General features: G+C 39.1%; 1 protein-coding gene across 1 annotated transcript in view; it reads left to right on the top strand.

The window, feature by feature from the left end:
* Positions 1 to 20,085, top strand: part of DOCK3 (dedicator of cytokinesis 3) — a 221,486-nt gene that overhangs the window by 47,625 nt on the left and 153,776 nt on the right. The gene's annotated exons all lie outside the window — the stretch shown is intronic.

Genomic DNA, 20,085 nt, shown 5'->3' with positions numbered 1-20,085 from the left:
TCTGTTTCCTGAAGTTTTACTGTTTAAAGGAAGTTATCATACAGTGTTTTACACATAAAGATTTCTTAAAATAGAAGGAATAGAAAGAAACAAAAATAAAGAAATTGGGAGAGGTTTCTGCAAGAGAACTGTAACTTAGCTTCTCACATTTTTTCTATTTGTCTTCCTGTAAATTTCATGGTGGTTTTGTTTCATTTATAATTTAGGAGCAGAGCTGCTTGTCCATTGATGCAGCTTTGGGTTTGGTCATAAATGTTGATTAAATATAAAAAAAATACTAATTGCCAAGTTTGATTTCAAAGCCTTTACCTGCTTTCACTGCTGTCACGGTACTGTATAGTAAGAGCTTCTTCAGGTAGTGAAGATACTTTATGATTGTACATTTGCCCCTAAAAATAACATACTGCCTTTGAGGAAAAAATAAATCTATTAGATGATATGAAAGGTTAACTCCAAAAGATGAATGAATTTAGGACACCCTGGCGGCTTATAAAACAAATACTCATTTCTTTTTAGTGCCAGTACTCATTGCCACTAATAGCTCAAGATCCAACGTGTTTAGATGAGATCCAATACATATTACAGAAAAAAACTGTAGCTGAAGTAATGGAAAACATAAATCAGGTGTAGGATTATATAATTTTCTGATAATAGCCACTGATTTACGCATACCTCTTTGTATCAATGGCTTCCTGTTGATGTGATGTCTAGTTTGTTACCTTCAGCACAAATGCTGCTGCTGCTGCTAATCGTTGCGAAGGGCACAGCAAATGCTGAAGGTAGAGGAACACTATTACCCCAAATACTGTGTCTCACCTCTGGGGACGAGTGGCTTCTGGGGCTGTGGCACAAGCAAGTGCAGAGAAGCGGGAAATTCAGGAACCGCTATTCAAGGGGTGAGGGGGAGAGTAATAGCTTGGGGTCCAAATAAGCGTAATTGTTGCTTAAAAATGGCATTTGAAGTCCATTGTTTTGCTCAAAGTCTTATCCTCAACAGTTAAGATTGCATGCATGTGTGACGCAAACAGAAAGAACGCATGTTGCTTTCTAGGGCTAATATAACTATATTAATTCTTTCGTTTTGCTGTGTTTTGCTGAGCTGCATGTGAATTTTGGAATGTCCCTGAGCTGAAAGGACTTTTCATGAATTTGGAATATCCTGAGTCCCAAGTTCTTTTCCTGAAGTTTGGGGTTTTTTTTCAGTAAAATGACAGTATTCCGAATTCAAAGACCTTTACAGAGCAGAGAAAATAGTGGTATCTTTTACGTTCTTTGCCATTCGAGCGTTAGCTGTTTGATCTAAATTAAATTGCAGTTGATGGAGCAGATATCAGTTTATTCTTTCAGATATGTCCATGGAGGTGACGGGGAGTTTGCGAATACTTGCTCTGTAGTCTACGCAAGAGCAGGCATTCAGAAATGAAGCTGAGATTGCATCCTTTGAGAAGGAAAGGGACTCTATTTAATACCTCTCTGGATGTTTTACGCTGATGTAAGCTGGCACCGCTGCTGAAAGAGGCAGTTTGTCTCCTTCCTGTCCCCTCCCGCCTGGGGATGGTTCCCAGCCTGTCCTCGCTGGCAGCAGGCAGTTGTGTCAGCAGCGAGCACATCCCTCTGCTGTCACTCCGCGGCTGATTGATTAGGAGGAGTTCGAGCTGCTCTTTTGTTTAATCCAGTAGTTAATACCTTTTGATAGAACTGTTACATTGATGTGTACCTGCATCAAAGATGCAGGTTTATAATTATTACGTTACTGGAAGTCTTTCTTCGATTTAAGAATAATACTTAAAAGCTTATTTTATGAATTAGCTTAAACTCAATTTATTGTGTACAGGTGCATATATTGTCAGCGTTTTCTAATACAACAGTTAAAGTAGTAGTAGTGATCCTAGTGCTATTACTTTTCCACATCCTCTATAACTGACAGCATTTAATATTTTCTTTGGAGTCAGGATAGGCCAGTACAGTGTTGAAGGCAGTCGTTTTGGGAATCCGTCTGTATCTTCCTTCATCATTTTTCCTGATAGCCTCAGAGCTTGAGGTTAATACAGTCGTCGTGTTCTCTATATGACCTGGCAATCTTAACCATCTTGCAGAGTGCCTACTGAAGAAGCACTAGAGTTACCATTTTTAAGGAGTAAGTTACTAACGATTTTGATCTCAGAATTTTTGTTTTGACCTGAATAGCTCAAGTTTAATTTGAAGTGCACAGGGCCCAGTTACCTTCCACAGTGAGATAAACTTCTGCAGTTTCTCTGCAGATGAGATTTCTGCCTACTGAGTATCTAGTGATTGTAAGCGGTTTTACAGCTACTATCAAATGGACTCGTTGTTTTCTTATTAGAGGGACATGCTTGGAAACGTACTCAGAGAGGATTTAATCAATTTCTAAAATGTAGCATAGAACAGTGGCTCATATCACTAAAAGAAAGTTAACTTGTTTTCTGGGAAAACTGGGAAAGAACAGCAGCAGAGGCTTCTTCATAACCTTTCTTTCTGTGTGTTTACTAATGAAAAGGAAGCTGTAAAGAAAGATGATGTATGATAGGTTTTCATGAATATGTTGATAGAGTTAATGAAATTACTGTAAATAAAAACATTAATTATGGAATATTTGGTAGAATGGAAGAGAGGGAAGAAGAAAATAAGATTTTAAACACCACGGGTTGGGTTGTTTTGGTAACAACCGTTTAAGGGTATTGTGTATAGATATTACTAGTATCTTCATTTCATTTGAATGTATGTGGTAACAGAAACTTACGACTTTGGAAGTTACTGGTCCATGTGCTGGATCCTTAGATAGATGTGGTATATTTTTAATGTCTCAAAAATAGAATTTAAAAAAAAACAGCAAAACTGTATCACTTTGAATAGGGAGGTGCATATTACTTAAACATTGGGTACTTTTTTAGAAGACTTCAAACCCTTTCTCCTGCGCAGTCAAAAAGACCCGTACGAAGTGGCGGGTCAGTTGTGAATTGGCCCAGCACTGTGCTCTGAAGACCAGCTCTAAGTTTCACAGAACTCATGTCAACTATTCCGTGGACCTCAGATGTTAAAACAAAGAAACAAACACCCCACCCTAAACACTGGGAAACTTTGATTTGTACTTTTATCCAGGGAGCTCAGCTACCCCATTTCTCCCATCATTTATCCTCTTTTGTCTCATCCTTTTTCAGGAGCCCAATCCAAGTTTCTCATTAACTCTTCATCCCCGTTTCCCTGGTTCCTTGTCAGCCCCAGTGATGCGTGTACTAGTCTTTATTCTGATGAAACCTTAGCATTTTCTTCTATTTCCTGAATTTTATCAAGTAGTTCCTGCTTTCCTAAATTACTTTTTGTTGTTGTTTAATTGTTACTCTGTTATGAAAGGTGACAAGTAGAATAAGCGTTGACTTAATTTTTTAATTGCAGGAAAAATTATCTGGATGATTCATTTAGCTGACAAAAAGTGATATACAGAGATGTTTTAGTTATTACTTGAAGAGGCACTAAAGATAGTGAAATGGGGATATCCAGTTGCCTTTCAAAAGAGGAAAATATTGCAACCAATCCAGTGCTAAGAAGATACAAACTGAAGATAAGTTTTCTGTCAATTTTTGACTGGCCCTTGTGTCACTGAACGTAAATAGAATGGCAGTTTGTTTTAGGGGAACTAGCAGCATTACTGACAAGTTTTGGAATCAGGAGGATGATTTTAATGAGCCAGTTAGGCTTGTTGTTGGATTTTGGTGTCATACTCTGAAGTAGCTGCCGAGTTTGCTGTCTCAGATCTGACAATAATTGCAGGCACGTCAGCTCTCACTGTAGTACTGTTGGCTGTCATCATGTAAATCTACATTAGAAACACATCTGAATAGTTGTATTCTATTTAACTGTTATTCCGTTACCAGCATAGTGTTCTAGAAATAGCATAATTGTGATTTGATATTTCTATTGAAACTAATGGCATTGCTGTGTTAGATAAAGCGCAGAATGGTAGTGTTAAAACAGTTGCAGAAAGAGGAAAGACAGAGGTTAGGCACATTTCCTTATTAAAAAAAAAAAAATCTTCTGTGTGAGACAATCTGAAATAAATATTTTCTAGTTGTCACAGCCATGCCCTGTTTTAAGACACAGTTTGTTAATACCTTAGTTCTTCATTCCACTACCATCTTTCAGGAGTTTTTTGTAGGTAGAACTGGGAAACCCATGGTGATGCTCACAGGCATCACCAAAAAACCCCAGGATTTTTTTACACATGGACAACGAGCTGTGACTTTCTGAGGCAAATAGTGGTACTGTCTCAGTTGCTGCCTTTTTCTGTGTGAAAAACACTGTGCAGTGGAAAATGCTGTGCAGTGAAAAACTGTATTTCTGGTGGAAATGTCTTCCATTTTATTAGAGGAAATCAGAAAGCTATACCTTATGAATCATCTTTCATTAGAGGTCCTCAATTTGGTCTCGCCAGGGCCTTCTGATGGGTGTCGCTTTGAATACTCTAGACAATCCCCTTTTCTTCCCTTCCTTCTTCTACCCTCCTGCCCTATTATGTTGAATCTCTTTACCAGTTCCAACTCAGTCCAACCAAAAGATTAACTTTCTTGGAAATAAGTATCTGTGTAGAAGGAAGAAATGTAATTTTATTGCCCCTGCCATAGGAAGGACTACAGTGTGATTTCATGCATATTGTGAAGCAGAAGGTAATTCAGACAGGCATGAGCTTTGAGAAGCCAGGCTTCATAATGTACGCCGCTTATTGCACTTACGCACACACTAGTGTCTGTGTGGCTGTGCAGTGGGAATTAGGGAATTGTCTGGCTGAATACTAACCGTCTTTAATTCTGTTGCCGTTTTTCTGGCAGATTAGATTCTTGATGGCGCTCACTGTACAAGTGCCAGTCATAGTGCATGGAAAGGAGGCAATAGTTTCAGACAATGAGCAGTTTTAAGTCTTGCTTTTTTTTTTTAGCAACACGTATTTCTGGTGGATTAAACTGGCTGTGCTGCTGCAGTGTTACACTTTAATGTACTGCTGAGTGGTTACTAGTAAAAAGAGTTTTTATGCTATTGGTAATAGTCTAATGGTGGGTGTTTCTATAGTGGTTATTGCAAACTCTTCTGTTGTGGCACTTGATTATTGCTCTGCTTGTTATCTCCAGCATAGATTTTTGGCTTAAAAATCAGACAGAACCAGGCAAAGGATATTCCCATGGCTCACGGGGAGTTTTACTGCTGTGTCTTAAGTTTTACAAGCACAGAATCAGAGAATCTGGTAGATTGGAAGGAACTTCTGGGGGTCTCCAGGAAAACCTCCTCCTCAAAGCAGAACCTGTTAGAGCAGGTTGTTGAGGATCTTGTCCAGTTGAGTTTTGAATATTTGTGAAGATCCCACAACCTCTTCTGGGCAAAAATCCATTCTAAATTTTGACCACCAACAGGGGAAAATGTTTTTCTTTTATCAGTTGGAATTTCCACTGTCTGTTGCCTTTATTCCTATTCTGGTGCACCTCTGAGAAGAATCTGGATCCATCTTTTCTAAATATTCCCATCTGGCAGTTGTACACAGTAAATAAGTACTCCAGATGCCTCATGACTACCGAATAGAGGGGAAGAATTGCCTCCCCTGACCTGCAGGCTGCCCTCTTGCTAATACAGCCTAATATATGGCTGGTCTTTGCTGCAAGGACAGCACGGCTGCCTCCTGTTCAGCGTCTTGACCTGGATCAGTAAGGTTGTCTTCTGTAAAGCTGTTGTCTGCCCTTGTTGTACAAGGTTATTCTATCCCAGATGAAGAGGACTCTGTATTTGCCTTGGAAGAACTTTGTGAGGTTCTTGTTGGCCTGTTTGTCCAGCCTGTTGAGGAAACTCCTCTGAAGAGCAGCCTCCAGTGCGGTGACTGCTCCCCCAAGCTTGGTATCATCTGCAAAGTGCCTGAGACTGCACTCTGTTCCCGTATCCAAATCGTTAATAAAGGTGTTGGTACACTGAGGGATGCCACTAGGAATCCGCTACAAATTGGTCTACGTGCTTGATGGCCACCCTTGGTGGTAGTTGGTAGTCCAGCCAACTTTCCACCCAATTTACAATCCAGTCCATATCTCACCAACACGGCTTATAGCACGTGTTCTCCAGGAGATGTGCCCTGGCTGTCCAAGCCAATTACCTTTTCTGACCTCAAATCTTAAAACTTCATAGTTGAGTTTCCCAGTTTTCTAGTGCTAGTCTACGCTTCAGAAATTGTCAACCATGTCAGAGAGAGAAACCGTGCATCCCCGTAAATCTGATTACAAGTTGCGTTGATAAAGTTAACAATAAATGTAGTATTTCTGTAGGCATTAACTAACCCTCCCTTCACACTATGATTAAAGAAATTAACAGTACAGAATTAAATGTGGCATTTACTAAATGGTTTAAAAACAGATGAATTGATAACAAAGCAGTTGAAAATGGAGAATTGTTATTCAGTGCTGCTGCTTGTAATAGGTCCTGCAGGGATCTGTTCTTGTCTCTTTGTTATTCACTATTCTCATAATAGGAATCAGAAAAAATTGGTGCAGTCCCATAAAATTTGCTGATGATGCAGTAGAAAGTTAAATAATGATTAGTTCAGAAATGGTACGGTTTCTGTCAGATACTTGGCTCATTTAAGCAGCATCTATTCTAATACATCCAAATATAGAAAGGACCTACAGATGGTGTTTGTGTCCTGAGGTGCAATGACACTTAACATGATGAAACATTATTGTGGCTAACCAATGGCACATCAGTCTCTTTCTTGATCTTGATAGCTAAGAGGATAAGAAGTCTTGCCTTTATAGGCAGGGGGCCATCTTGGGGGGCAGAGGAGGAAAATCATTGTAAATCTCTCTGTATAGACTAAATGAGGTGATTGTTGAGCAATTGCTACTGATTCTGCAGTGTCCTCTTCAGAATAGATGTGGAAAAGCTAGAAAGATGCAGAGATGATCCGCACTACTTGACTCTTGCGAGGCAAGCAGTGATAGGAGGGGGAACCTAGAAAAGGAGGGGAAGACCTAGAATGGATCCTAAAGTTGCCTAATCTGTCTAACTCTTTTAAGGCAACTTAATTTCTAACTATGGCACTTTCAACATGTGCTTGTCTTGGATGTTATAAAAAAAATGTTTGTAACAGTGGGCATTTTGCAGCCTCTCAAAAAGTCCAGTACTTTTTGGCCCGTACTGTTAAAGACTTTTCTGAAGCCTATGCAGAATCTTCCATATTCCTTGTTATTCTTATTCTACTTGTCGTGGACAAGGAGAAGAGATTATTCTGTTCCTCTTTCCTCCAAATTTTTGATTTAAATTGTTTTCCTAATTCTTGTCATTTCTAGACTAAACATCCAAACCCAATCTTTAGAAATACATCCTATCTTCTGGATATTCTTGTTATTGCTTTAAAGAATTACCTGTTTATCCACACCTTCTCAATTGTATGATAGATAAAAATATAGATCTAGAGAAGCAGATATATAAAAGTGAGAATAATATTCCAGCAGAAGCCTGACAAAGAATGAAGAAATTACTTTGTGCATTTATTCAGACAACCTGCAGAAGTTCAGTGAGGAGGTAGCCTATTTATGACTTATAAGTGGGTAGACAGAGAAAGGTTTCAGGTAGATGATTGCTAATTGAGGTAATCTGTTAGTTCTGTGAAAAAAGATTTAATGAAGTCCAGTATTTACAAACCGAAGCCATGCAAATTCAAAATAAAAATTAAGCCATTTCTTAATAATTTGGGTAATTAACAATAAATTAATCATCGAAAGTAATTGCTTCTTCGTTACTGATATCTTTAAAACAAGACAGGATTGCATTTTAAATGATCTGTTGCCACATTATCTTAGAGGAAGTATGTTGCAGCAATCTGTGAGCGAGTTTCTATGGCATGTGCCCTGCAGGAAGTCAGACTAGGTAATCACAATAATCCTTTATAGTCTTGGAATTGATGAATCTTTAAATCTGTTTAGTCAGGACCAGCTGTGTTGAAAAACAGCCCTACTAAAATACAAAAAAAAAATGCTAAGAAGAAGTGGATATACTGTGTTGATGTGTTTTATATTCTTTCAGGCAAGAGAATTGTATGCGAAAGTCTAATAGCCTTTTAGGAGTCTTTCTCTAGTGATGTCTTTCAGAGATGATATGCTAATTCTTGTACCCCTTTAAACATATTCTTTGTGGTTTTTGATGACTTACCTTCTTGGCAAAGACACACTTTTCAGCTATATATATATAAACTGTGGAAAAGACTGACATTCAGTACTTTTTTGGGCTTACTTATGTTTCAAACACTGTTGAGAACTGCAGATATTTTGGTTATCTTTGAGTGGGAGATCACCAGGAATCAATTGCTCAGATGCTGTGTAACGGTGTAAGGGTGAGTCAATGGCTGGGCCTTTTGCTTTCGAGGCTGATCTGGAAGGGGAGAATCGGTAGTGTACTTGAGGGTACTGCATCGCCAGATGTGCTGTGTTTCAGTCAAGAAATAATGCTGACATAATGCCTGACTGTTATTTATTAACTGGAGTTTTTAACCATTATACCGAAGCTGATTCTTAGCCTGTAATGATATTTTTCTTCCTTTCCTTTTGGTTTTTGTCTGTGGAGCATGCTATTATATTTTAAGCGCTTTTGAAAGCACCTAACTTCTATCTCAGAAGGTGACCCTATGTAAAATAGGTGAAAAAAACCTCAATATTCTACATTAACAAGACTGCTTTGATATGTTTTTTTATAATAATGAGTGGAAAAACATGTTTTTGTTATGTTATTAGGTTCTTTGTTTAAAATCCACAGTTTTAACAGCTGCCAGCCATGAGTCCATTACAAATATTTGCAGCGTTATTGCCATATACATGGAACAAACATTTTTAAATTGAAGAGGGTTGAATTAATTCTTTATCCTGGGAGTTGTACCTGTTTTCTCGTAGCTTTTTATTTGCAGCTCTGCCTCTCATCTTTTAACTATTTTAATTTTTTATTTACCAAAAGCTTGCATATTTTACAGAACAAGTAAAAACAGGTATTTGAAAGCAGGCTTTATTTATAATTTATATTCTACTTGCTGCATTCTACTAATTTTTTTGTGCTTTTTGTTTAACTGCTAAATGGTAATTTATGTTTTCAGTCCTGCTGTATTACGAGGTGGCTATCAGCTCAGTGCCAGAGTTTACAGCTAGTCTGCTTCACACATCCTTTCATAGGGTGAAGGAGCTTATCTTTAGCTTGCCTTTGAATCAGTTATTATTTTACCAGTATTCTGCCCGAGGCCATATGTGGTGCTGCGTTTACTGTCAAGGCAGAAGAAATTACTTGTTTATGTAAGTCTTGCATTGATGGATCAGACTCTTCTTAGTAACCTTTCTGGCTGTTCTGAAACCCAGACCATCTTGTCACAGAGTATCTGAGTTGATCATACAGTGCATTTCCATTTGCTATTAGCTGTCTGGAAGCATCTTCCCTAAAACATAGAGACACTCTGCAGCTGAGCATAGCTAACACCGCCTGCATGGTTCGGAGAGGTCGATATCAGCAGGGTTGCCAAATAAAACAACTTCTGCTTTTACTAGCTTTGTGTCCTTGACCTGGCAGCCGAGGCAGAGGATCCAGCCAAATGGTAGTAGTCATTGAGACAACTGATACTCTTTGGATGTTTCTCCTTAGGAAGAATTTTGTTCATGTATAAACATTAAAATCTGAACTTGAACACATAAGAAAGGACGGTTATTTAGTCAGTAGTAACAGTTGTTGTTTTAAATGTGTGGATCCCATGACCTGCCCTTTATTTCTCCTTCTGTCGTGCTCTGAGGTAGGAGTATTATAGATGGTTTGCATAAATAAGAGCTGTGGCTCCTGCATTCATTTTCCTTTTTTGTTACAGTAGGGGGAGGCATATTATACGCCTGAGACACAAATTAGCATTACTGTTAAAAACGTTGATACATCAATACGAGTTCGCATAAATTGAAGTAGCTCAAAGAACCATATATCAGAGAATCACAGAATACCAGATTGGAAGGGTCGTCAAGGATCATCTGATCCAACTTTTCTTGGCAAAAGCATGGTCTAGACGAGACCCTGTCCAGATGAATCTTGAAAGTGTCCGATGATGGGGAATGCACCACTTCCCTGGCGAGATTATTCCAATGGAGTCTCCATCTTCTTTGTAGCCACCCTTTAAATACTGGAACATGGCGATAAGGTCTCCCTTCTTTTCTCAAGGCCATGCTCTCACCTTTCCTCACGTGGCAGGCTTCCCAGTCCTTTGATCATCTTGGTGTCCCTTCTCTGGACCCTCTCCAGCCTGTCCACATCTTTTTTTGCATAGCAGGGGCCAAAACTGAACACAGTGTTCCAGGTGTGGCCTGACAAGTGCTGAGTAGAATGGGATAATGACTTCTTTCTCTCTGCTGGCGACGCCCTTGTTGATGCAACCCAGCATCCTGTTGGCCTTCTTAGCTGCTGCAGCTCACTGCTCACTCACATGGAGCTTGTTGTCCACCAAGACACTCGGCTCCCCTTCCACAGAGCTGCTCCCCAGCCAGGTAGATCCCAGTTTGTGCTGCAGTCCTGGATTATGTTTTCCCAGGTGCAAGACCTTACACTTGTCCTTGTTGAACTTCATAAGGTTCTTCCAGCCTACTGAGGTCTTCCTGCAGGGTGTCTCTGCCTTCCAAAGTGTCCGCTTCCCCACTCAGTTTGGTATCATCAGCAAAATTCATCAGTGTACGCTTGATCCCATCATCCAGATTGCTTATGAAGATATAAACAGTGTTGGGCCCAGTATAGATCCCTAGGGGACCCTATTTGTGACAAGTTGCCGGTTTGAAAAGGAGCTATTTACCACCACCCTCTGGGTGCAGCCTGTCAGCGAGTCCCCACCCACCGCACAGACCATTTATCTGGACTGTTAAGGCACCTGTTTCGCTACGAGGAGGTGGTGGGGAACTATGTCGGAAATCTTGGAGAAATGCAGGTAGGCAATGTTCACCACTTGCCCCACATCAGCTGAACAGGTTACTTTGTTGTAGAAGGTGATCAGGTTTGTCAAGCACTATTTGCCGTTGGTGAGTCCATGCTGGCTTTTCCCAGTCACGTGCTTCATTTGACTTGTGAGAGCCCCCAGGAGGATTCGTTCCATAACATTCCCGGGGACTGAAGTAACGCTGATGGGCCTATAATTTCCTGGATCCTACTTTAAGCCCGTCTTGTAGGTGGGGGTGACATTAGCCTTCTTCCAGTCTTGTGGGACATCCCCTGATCTCCATGACTTCTCAGAGATTATGGAGAGCAGCCTCATAATGATGTCAGCCAGCTCTCTTAACACCCTCAGGTGGATGGTGTCAGGGCCCATCGATCTGTAGGGGTCAAGCTCCTGTAAGCGTTCGTGTACCAACAAAAAAATCATTACTCTCAGTAAGGAGAAATGTATACTCATGTAGAAGGGAATTCTGACTTTTGTTTTCTTGCAATTTTATATTTAATATCTGGTGTTTGAATAAAAATAATTGCATTATAATGCAGAAAAGAAATGGAAAATTTGAAAATCTCAAGATTTTTAAGTTTCAAGATGAATTTGGGTGATCTGCTTACCTCCTAGAAAAAGTCCTGAACTTCAAAGTGAAATGTATACAATTTCACTTCCTGCTGGTCTTCATTTTAGAAAAAAAGTTATGTAATTTTCTGAACTCTGCCAAGTAATTATTTTATATAGACAAAATGAAGACTTCCTGGATGAATTAGAGTTGTGCTAAGTGTCTGTGTGAAGTAGTAGAAATGGATCAGTTCTCTATGTAAATCGCTAGGTAAATGGGCTATGATCTCCTGTAAATTATTTTCCTCTGCCGGACAGTGGTCTCAGATTTTGGAAGCTTCTTCAGTTAAGGGTCAGTATTAGAACTTTCTAATAATTCAGGGAGATATTCTGGTTTTTATCTTGCTCTTTTTTCCATGCCTTCTTAAAAAAAGGATTAGGATTAATGTTTTTAATGTGTGTAAAGCAGTTGTGATTTTATCAGTAGCATTGGTTCCCCTGACAGAAACGTAAGTCTTAAAAACGTTAGCTCATCTTGGTTTTCAGTGTATCAGGTAAATCTGGTGGATTCAGTCCATCCAGCCTATAAAATGATACGTTGTATTGCCTACACTGCCTTTAACTGCACAAGAATAAATGCCACAGGTAAAATGGGAATGTAGGCTTTTACTTCCTGTTAATCTCTACCTAAACAGCACGATACTCCTAATCTAAAGTCAAAATTTTAAGAACAAGTGGGATTTTGTAATTGCAGTTATGTAATTTTTCATTTTTTATTGAAATTTAAGGAAGCTGTGCTAAATACCTATGTAGAAATGTGGGAATTACGGTGAAGGTGCTAATGATATTAGTAAGTAGTTCTTTGCAGAATAAATATTACACAATAAAACCAGAATTTTCATCTTGTTTTTCTGACTCTGAAACAGATCTTTGTGACCAAAATCATAAACAAAATGACGGATGCTATCACAGGTTAAGGCATGAGAAACCAATATGCTTTTTTACTCAGAACTGTTCCTCTGAAGTTGAAATTGTCTCTTTTGGAGGAATGAAATTTACTGGAACCTGCCTATGAGAAGCACAGCTGAAACGTTTTTGCAATATTGAAATGTCTTTACTTTTTTTAATTTACATGAGAAGTACATAGCTGGGAAACTCTTGGAATACATTCAACCATTGTCTTTCGGGATTCGCAGAAATGTTGCAGGACAAATGGTGGCATCATGCCTAGGATCCTTAATTACAAAATGCACTAATCAAACTGGTCTGCAAGTAATGGTCTGTGGTCTATGTTTTATTGGAATAATAGTGTGTGTTTTGTTAGTGGTTTTTTTTCCCATAACATTTTAGGTGCTGCTAATACAACTTTAAAACCTGGCTTTTGGCAAAATCTTCTCTGACATAATGAACTTACATTGCATGACCTGCATGAACATCCTAACAGAGACAAAGAATTGTTAGAGACATTTAAGAAAGCATATATTGACCCAGTTCTACAGACTCTTTTTTCCTCTATCTGCTGTGTTTATGAGATCTAAAGTAGTAGTAGTACTTCTAGACCACTCCACGTGTGTGAATGACAGTATTAATTTTGTGTGCTGTGTGACACTGAGAGAAGCTGGAAACAGGATGCACAGGTTATACACATGAACACCACTGGATGTGGAGTTTCCTGTTAAGTATGTAAATAGCATCGAAAGAACAGATTTTAGTTTCAATGCAATGGAAATGCTTTGGAGAGAAAGTATTTTTCAACTTTAGAATTTGGCACACCAGTGTAAGGCATTGCTAAGGGGAGAAAATATTTGACAGCGCTCGTATACTGTAATCAGTTTGAATTTCTTGACAGATATTTATCATCTAAGTTGCAATTTAGACAGCTTGGCTGTTGCTAATTAGTGTCAATGTTAATTATTTATTAATACACCTTCTAATAAAGATACCATCTTGTTTATTCAAAGTGGGAAAAAAAAGCATTTAACTCTACTTTAAAACTGATGTGGAAGGTAATATGATTTCTCTGTCTTGCAGAAAAATTACCTTAAAATACTGATTTATGGGGGGGGAGGTGGGGGGTGGAATTTTTTGTATGTGCAAAAAAATATAGCCATTTAGTCATGAGTAGGCAGCTGTCTTCTCAATAAGTTATTTTGCATTTAAATAATGGTTAAAAGTATGAAATACAGAGGCTTCCACACTTTTTCAATACTGCTTCAGTTTTTTTCAGAGCAAAATGTTTTTGTTTATTACCTGTCTGACAGGTAAATACAGCCAGTTAGCATGCAGTGTCTTCCTCAAATCCTCCAGATTTATATCTTTTTCAGACGGAGGCCGTACAGCTTCTCCTTTTCTAACGCATCAGAGAATAAGTAGCTTCTGCTGACACTCAAAGGCAGTGGTACCAGCAGGAAGCATTTTGAGTGACCGTAGCAGAGATGGCAGCAGGACATTAGAAGTCCTCTTTCAGCCAGGTTTACCAATATTCCAAGCTTTGAGGAAGCAGAACTTCAGGGAGAAAAAGAAATACACTTGCAGTGGATCAAGATAATCAGTTCTCCATCTGTAAGGCCACGTAATTCAGCAAATATATTTTGGGATGTAAAGTACCATTATGATTGTAAGTTTTATGTAAATGGGGGACACAAGTTTACAAGGAAAATGGAAGGTGATGATGTAAGCAGGGAACCAATTTTAGTTCTGCTTACTAAAGCTCATTCACTGCTGGGACCTCATATTTACAAGCAAGGAAGGGTAGGTTGGGGATATGAAGGTCAAAGGCAGTGGCCTTGAGATGAGAGCTCAGGATCCCAAGAGGAGGGAGTAGGGAAAAAAGCAGGATCACAACCCTGGACTTAAGAGAGCTGACTCTGACCTATTCAGAGATCTGCTTAAAATAGTCCCGTGGAACAAGGCACTGAAAGGAAGAAGGATCAGAGAAACTTGGCTGTTTCAAGAATCGTCTCGTTCAAGCTCAAGCAAGGATAGTCCATCCCAGCAAGCAGGAAGTCAAACAAAGATGCTAGGAAGCTTGCATGGATGAACAAGGAGCTCCTAGCAAAAGTTAAATGTAAAAAGGAAGTACACAGAAAGTGGAAGCAGGGACAAGGAATCCAGGATGAATATAGAGATACTGTCCAAGCATGCAGGTGAGGAGAGCCAAAAACTCACCTGGAGCCACATCTGCAAGGGGTGCCAAAGACAACAAGGGAGGCTTCTGTAAGCACATAAACAGTGAAAGAAAAGCCAGGGAAAATATAGGCCAGCTGCTAAGTGAGGCAAGGGCCCTGGAGGGGTAAGGAAAGGGTAAGGTGCTGAATGCCACCTTCATAGAATCATAAGGTTGGAAGGGTCCTCTGGAGATCATCTAGTCTAACCCCCCTGCCAGAGCAGGGTCACCTAGAGCAGGCTGCCTTCACCTCAGTCTTCACCAGCCTTCAAAAATCCTAGGTCCTAGAGGCCAGGGGAAAGTCTCCAGCAACAAGGACCTACCCTTAGTGGAAGAGGATTGTGCTTGGGAATACTTAAGCAAACTAGACATACATAAATCAATGGGAGCTGGCAAGCGGCATTGTGAGGCCACTGTCAGTCATCTGTGAAAGATCATGGCAATTGGAACAGGTGCCCAAGGACAGGAGGAAAGCAAATATCACTCCTGTCTTCACAAAGGACAAGAAGAGCCCAGCAAACTGAGGCGGACTGGCCTCACTTCGGTCCCTGGGAAGGTATTTGACTAACTAATACTGGAGAACATTTCCAGGCACATGAAGGCCAAGGAGGTGATTGAGAGTAGTTAGCATGGATTCACAAAGGGGAAGTCACACCAACCTGATAACCTATTATGAGGACATGGCTGGCTTCACAGATGAGGAGGAGCAGTGGATGTTGTCTACCTTGACTTTCAGGAAGGTTTTTAAACACTGTCTCCCATGAGATCCTCATAGAGAAGCTGATGAAATTTGGACTGATGAGTAGATAGTGAGATAGACTGAAAACTGGCTGGACAGACAGGCCCAGAGGGTGGTGATTGGTAGAACAAAGTCTAGTTGGAGGTCAGTAACTAGGGGAGCATCCCAGGGGTCAGTACTGGGTCTGATACTGTTCAACATCTTCATTAATGACCAAGCTGACAGACTGTACCCACAGCAGGTTCACTGGTGATGCAAAAGTGGGAGGGAGTGGCTCTTACACAAGAGGGTTGTGCTCCTGTCCAGAGGGACCCAGACATGCTGGAGAAAAGAACTGATGGGAATCTCATGAAGTTCAACAAAGGAAAGTGCAAAGCCATGCCCCTAGAGAGGAATACCACCAGGCAGTAGAATATGCTGGGACCCAACCTGCTAGAAAACAGCTTTGCAGAAAAGGCCCTGGGAGTCCTGGTGGACACCAAGTTGACCATGAGGCAGCAATGCACCCTTGCAGCGAAGAAGGGTAACTGTGCTCTGGGCTGCGTTAGGGAGAATGCCAGCAGGTCGAGGGAGGTGATCCTTCCCTTCCATTCCATTCAGCCCTGGTAAGGCCACACCTGGAGTGCTGTGTCCACTTCTGGGACCTCCAGTACAAGAGAGACATGTAGTACTGGAGAAAGTCCAGAAGAGAGGTGTTATCACAAGTCTCATGCTAGCTGTTCTCAAACCCCCAAGCTCTGCAGTCATGCAATCAGGATAATTTATTCTTCTTGTAAAAAAGGAAAAGGAAAATTATGCTTTTCAAGCTCAGAGAGGGTCTTGAAAATGTAACCTGTGAATACTCGACACAGAAGGTATTTATACACCTCCCAGAGGCATAACAGAATTATCAGCTGCAAAAGTCAACTATATGTGTGCCAGAGATTTATTTTTTTTCCCCTTTAGTTGGTTTACAGACCTTTCTCCTTCACTCCGCTCATATATCTGTTTTAGTTGTGCTGATCTTATTCAGAGAGATATATGGGGTCACATGCTGGTAAAAAGGAAGCCTCTGTCCTGTTCTTGGGCCCTTTCCTTACTGTATTATCTTTCAGGAGGTTAACTTATATGTATTAATAATTAAGAAGTATTAAGAAGTATTAAGAAGTATTAATAATACTTCTGAAGAAATATGATAAAGCAAAATATATTGTCTTCTTGTTGTGTCCTTTTAACAGTTATATGACGTGATAAAGACATTCAAAAATGGGGGGAGATACCAGGAAACTAAAAACGAAGAAATCATCCTTGAGTTAATAGCAAAAACCTGGCATGCATATTTTTTTCCTCGGAAGGGAAAATAAGCTTATCTTAAATTGTATGTTCTTACATTTCCAAATGAAAACAAATTTAGTACATTTAATACACAAAGGATTTGGAACTGGCTTCAATAAATGTAATATGGATTGAAAAGGGGATGGATTGTTAGTGTCACTTATTTTATAGTATTAGAAATGAAGAAGAATTAAATCTCTACGTTTATCAGAATAGTTATCCCCTTCAATTACATTTCCTTAAGCTTTGTTAAAAGTTTATTATGATGTTATGAAAGGAGGTTAATGTTGCAGTTACTCCTAAAAAATCAGGAACTTCAATTGAATTTCAACAAAAGAATGGTAAGCTGCAGTCTCTTCTACATAATGAAATTGTGGGTTTTTCCAGTCCTCAGCTCCCATCAGTGGCAGCAAGGATGGGGGTGGGCTGGAGACAGAGGGTCACTTTAGGATATTTCTTCAACCAAATTTTTCCTCTTCTCAAGGTAATTATCCTACAGAGCCCCTCCTTATTCTTCCTGGAGAAGACCAATCTCCCTTCTTTGCATCCTATTTTTCTGTTAACAAAGAAAGCTAAACACTACTAATTTACACCCAGAATACCTGTCTCGTTCTGGCCAAATTCCATTTCATGATGATGATACAGGGTCTAAAAGTAACAGAAGTATACCAATACCAATAGCATGAAGTCAGACACCAAAGCCGTGTTGGATTTGTTTAAAATTGTTTCTGTAACTGTTAAATGTTGTCGTCTGTTACTTGTCCTGAGTTGCTGTATTAGACAAGTATCTGAAGTTGTAAATAAGGAAAAGATATGAGTCAAGATGCATGTCTTGACTGCTAGTGAATGTAGTAACTTGCCCCTGGGGTTATTTACATGTATAGTATAACTGATTTTTTAAAGTGGAAAAGTTGTTTATAAAGGAAATCGAAAAATATAATTTTCCTTGTACCATACTGCATTACTATCAATAAAAATAAGTATGAAATTGCATTTTTAAGGTAGACATTTAAGGTCTGTGAAGTGATACAAACAAATAGGAAAAAAACTTCTGTTCTTGGAGAAGGGCAGTAGCGTGTTACTAACCCTCCATGAATATATTTTTCTTTATAATATTCTACAAAGAGCTCTGAACTTGAGATGGGTTGATTTGTTAAATACATTGTGATAACAGGTTTGAATGTTACCCACTGTCCTTCATAGACAGAAATGGTGATCTTAGGACAGAAAAGAGCCCTTTTCAAAAGCAAATAGTTGTGGTAACATTATGAAGACTTGTCCTCCTCTGTGTTGTGTTGTTACCTTAAATGTTGCTATTGCTGTATTGTTGCCTGGGTTCCTCTTGGCATGATGTTTATAGCTATGAAAAGCTGTAGAGTATTCGTTTGGTTTGCAGCAGGTACAACCTATGACCAGGTTTTTGGACTTGTTGGTAGATAGCTTTGGTTTAAATACACCATTTCATTTTTGGAGCAGATAAAATGATTGTTGTTTTCTGTTTGTCATAAAGGATTTTAATGTAATTGCATTTTAAAAAAAATTCTTTTTGTAGAAATGTACAATCTGAGGAAGTTCTGAAATTATTTTGGAGGCAAGGCAGTTGTTGCTTCGCTGTACAAAGTTTCTGGTAAAGCACGTTAAATGCTCTTAAGTGAAGGAGGAGGTTAGCAGAAGTTCCACACAAATGAAATTTCTAGTACGTTTCAGAGAAATAGTGGGAATAACAAGTGATGAGAAAAGTCTACATATATACTGCAAGTATGAGGATGCCCATATAAAATCAGCTTCTGTATAATTTAAGACTTCATATCACAGGTTTCATTTTTTTGAGAATATTTTTATTTTTGCGACTCAAAGTCAGAATTCTTCTAGTTTCTCCTTGGACTGTTGCCAAGAGTGGTAGGGAACCTTTTTGTGAAGTTACTGATATAAACTCAACGTAAAGCTTTTAGCTCCTAGCTCAAGAATTTCACTATTTGGAAGAACCATGTGGATGTAGTATATCCAGAAAAAAGTTACTCTACTACTTAAGTATGGTATACAGTGACTCATATATGTCAGTTAATCTAACATAAAGGAAAAGCTTGTAGCAACATCTCTGCTTATCTTGTGAAGGCTTTATTTTGTTGTTTTGCTCTGCTTTTGCTTTCTTTATTCATGTTCCATCATTCTTTTTACCGCATAAGTTTTCCCTTTGTCATGTGACAGTATTTTAAACTATTTTAGACATTTTCACTGGCAAAAGTCTAAGGAATTTACTAGTAACAATGTGAGATAGTCTTCTTCTGTCACCCTAATTTACTCTGCTTTAATGCACACTGTGAATTGAAATGCCCTCTGTGAATACAGTAGAGAATCCATTTCAAACAGATTTATATTAGAGTAAATAATTTCTGTTTGAAGCTGAAAACAATGAATATTCATAGGAGAGAATAAATGCTATTCATGTTAATGCATTAGAAGAATGGAAATAAACCAAAACTGAGGTTCAGTCTGTTACTTGTTTGAAAGACTAGTGTTGCTGGTTGAACGTTCAATGGTGTGCTGTCAAAGGAGTGGGAGCTCAACCCCAGACTCTAGGGAAAGCTCCAGCATGGTGCCATAACCCTTTGTAAATGTACTTTGTACTTTTAATTGGGAGAAGTTGTAATTTAGTTACTTTTTCCCATTTGTTTTGTGTGTTTTTTAACTGTTATTAAAGTCCATTTTAGTTCTGTAATGAAACAGGACTAGACGTCTAGGCACACATGTAGACCATAAGAATATGTGCAAGTGTTAATTTTGTTCTCAAATTCCTTTGCTTTCCTGTGGGTGCGAGTCTTGATACCTGCATACTATCCCCATCTCCCACACAAGCTGTACTTCAGTTCCTTTCCCTGTTCCTGAGACATCCTTGTATTGACCTGTAATGTCTGACCTTTATTCATCAACAGGCACTTGATGAATGCTGTCTAATTTGATAGGTAGTGTTTCAGGCTTGCATGGTAATAGTATTAGAGATTTTGAGCAAGATTAAACTATAAATCTATAGTTTAATCTATAAATCTATAAATTCCCACAGAGCTTTACTGTAAAATAATTTGTTGAATTAAAAAATCCAGACAAAACTGAAAAGAAAGGAATCAGTTTTGCGTTATTTCCAGTTTTGTTGTTTCCTTTCATGTGCTGATGATGCTTGCAGGCTTTAATATCTAACTTAGATACCGAAATCCATAACAAGGAACCTGGGAAAAGCTACTCACTTTCTTTTATAAGGAAGATACTTTTTTGTGCCCCTCTCCTCCGTTATAGCCTGAGGCAATTCTACAGGAAATATCTTAAGGGACCGCTCTT

The sequence above is a fragment of the Chroicocephalus ridibundus genome, chromosome 10, assembly GCF_963924245.1.
Source record: "Chroicocephalus ridibundus chromosome 10, bChrRid1.1, whole genome shotgun sequence".
NCBI lineage: Eukaryota > Metazoa > Chordata > Aves > Charadriiformes > Laridae > Chroicocephalus > Chroicocephalus ridibundus.
Note: the sequence above shows the minus strand (reverse complement) of the source record. Positions and strands in the feature narration are given on the sequence as shown.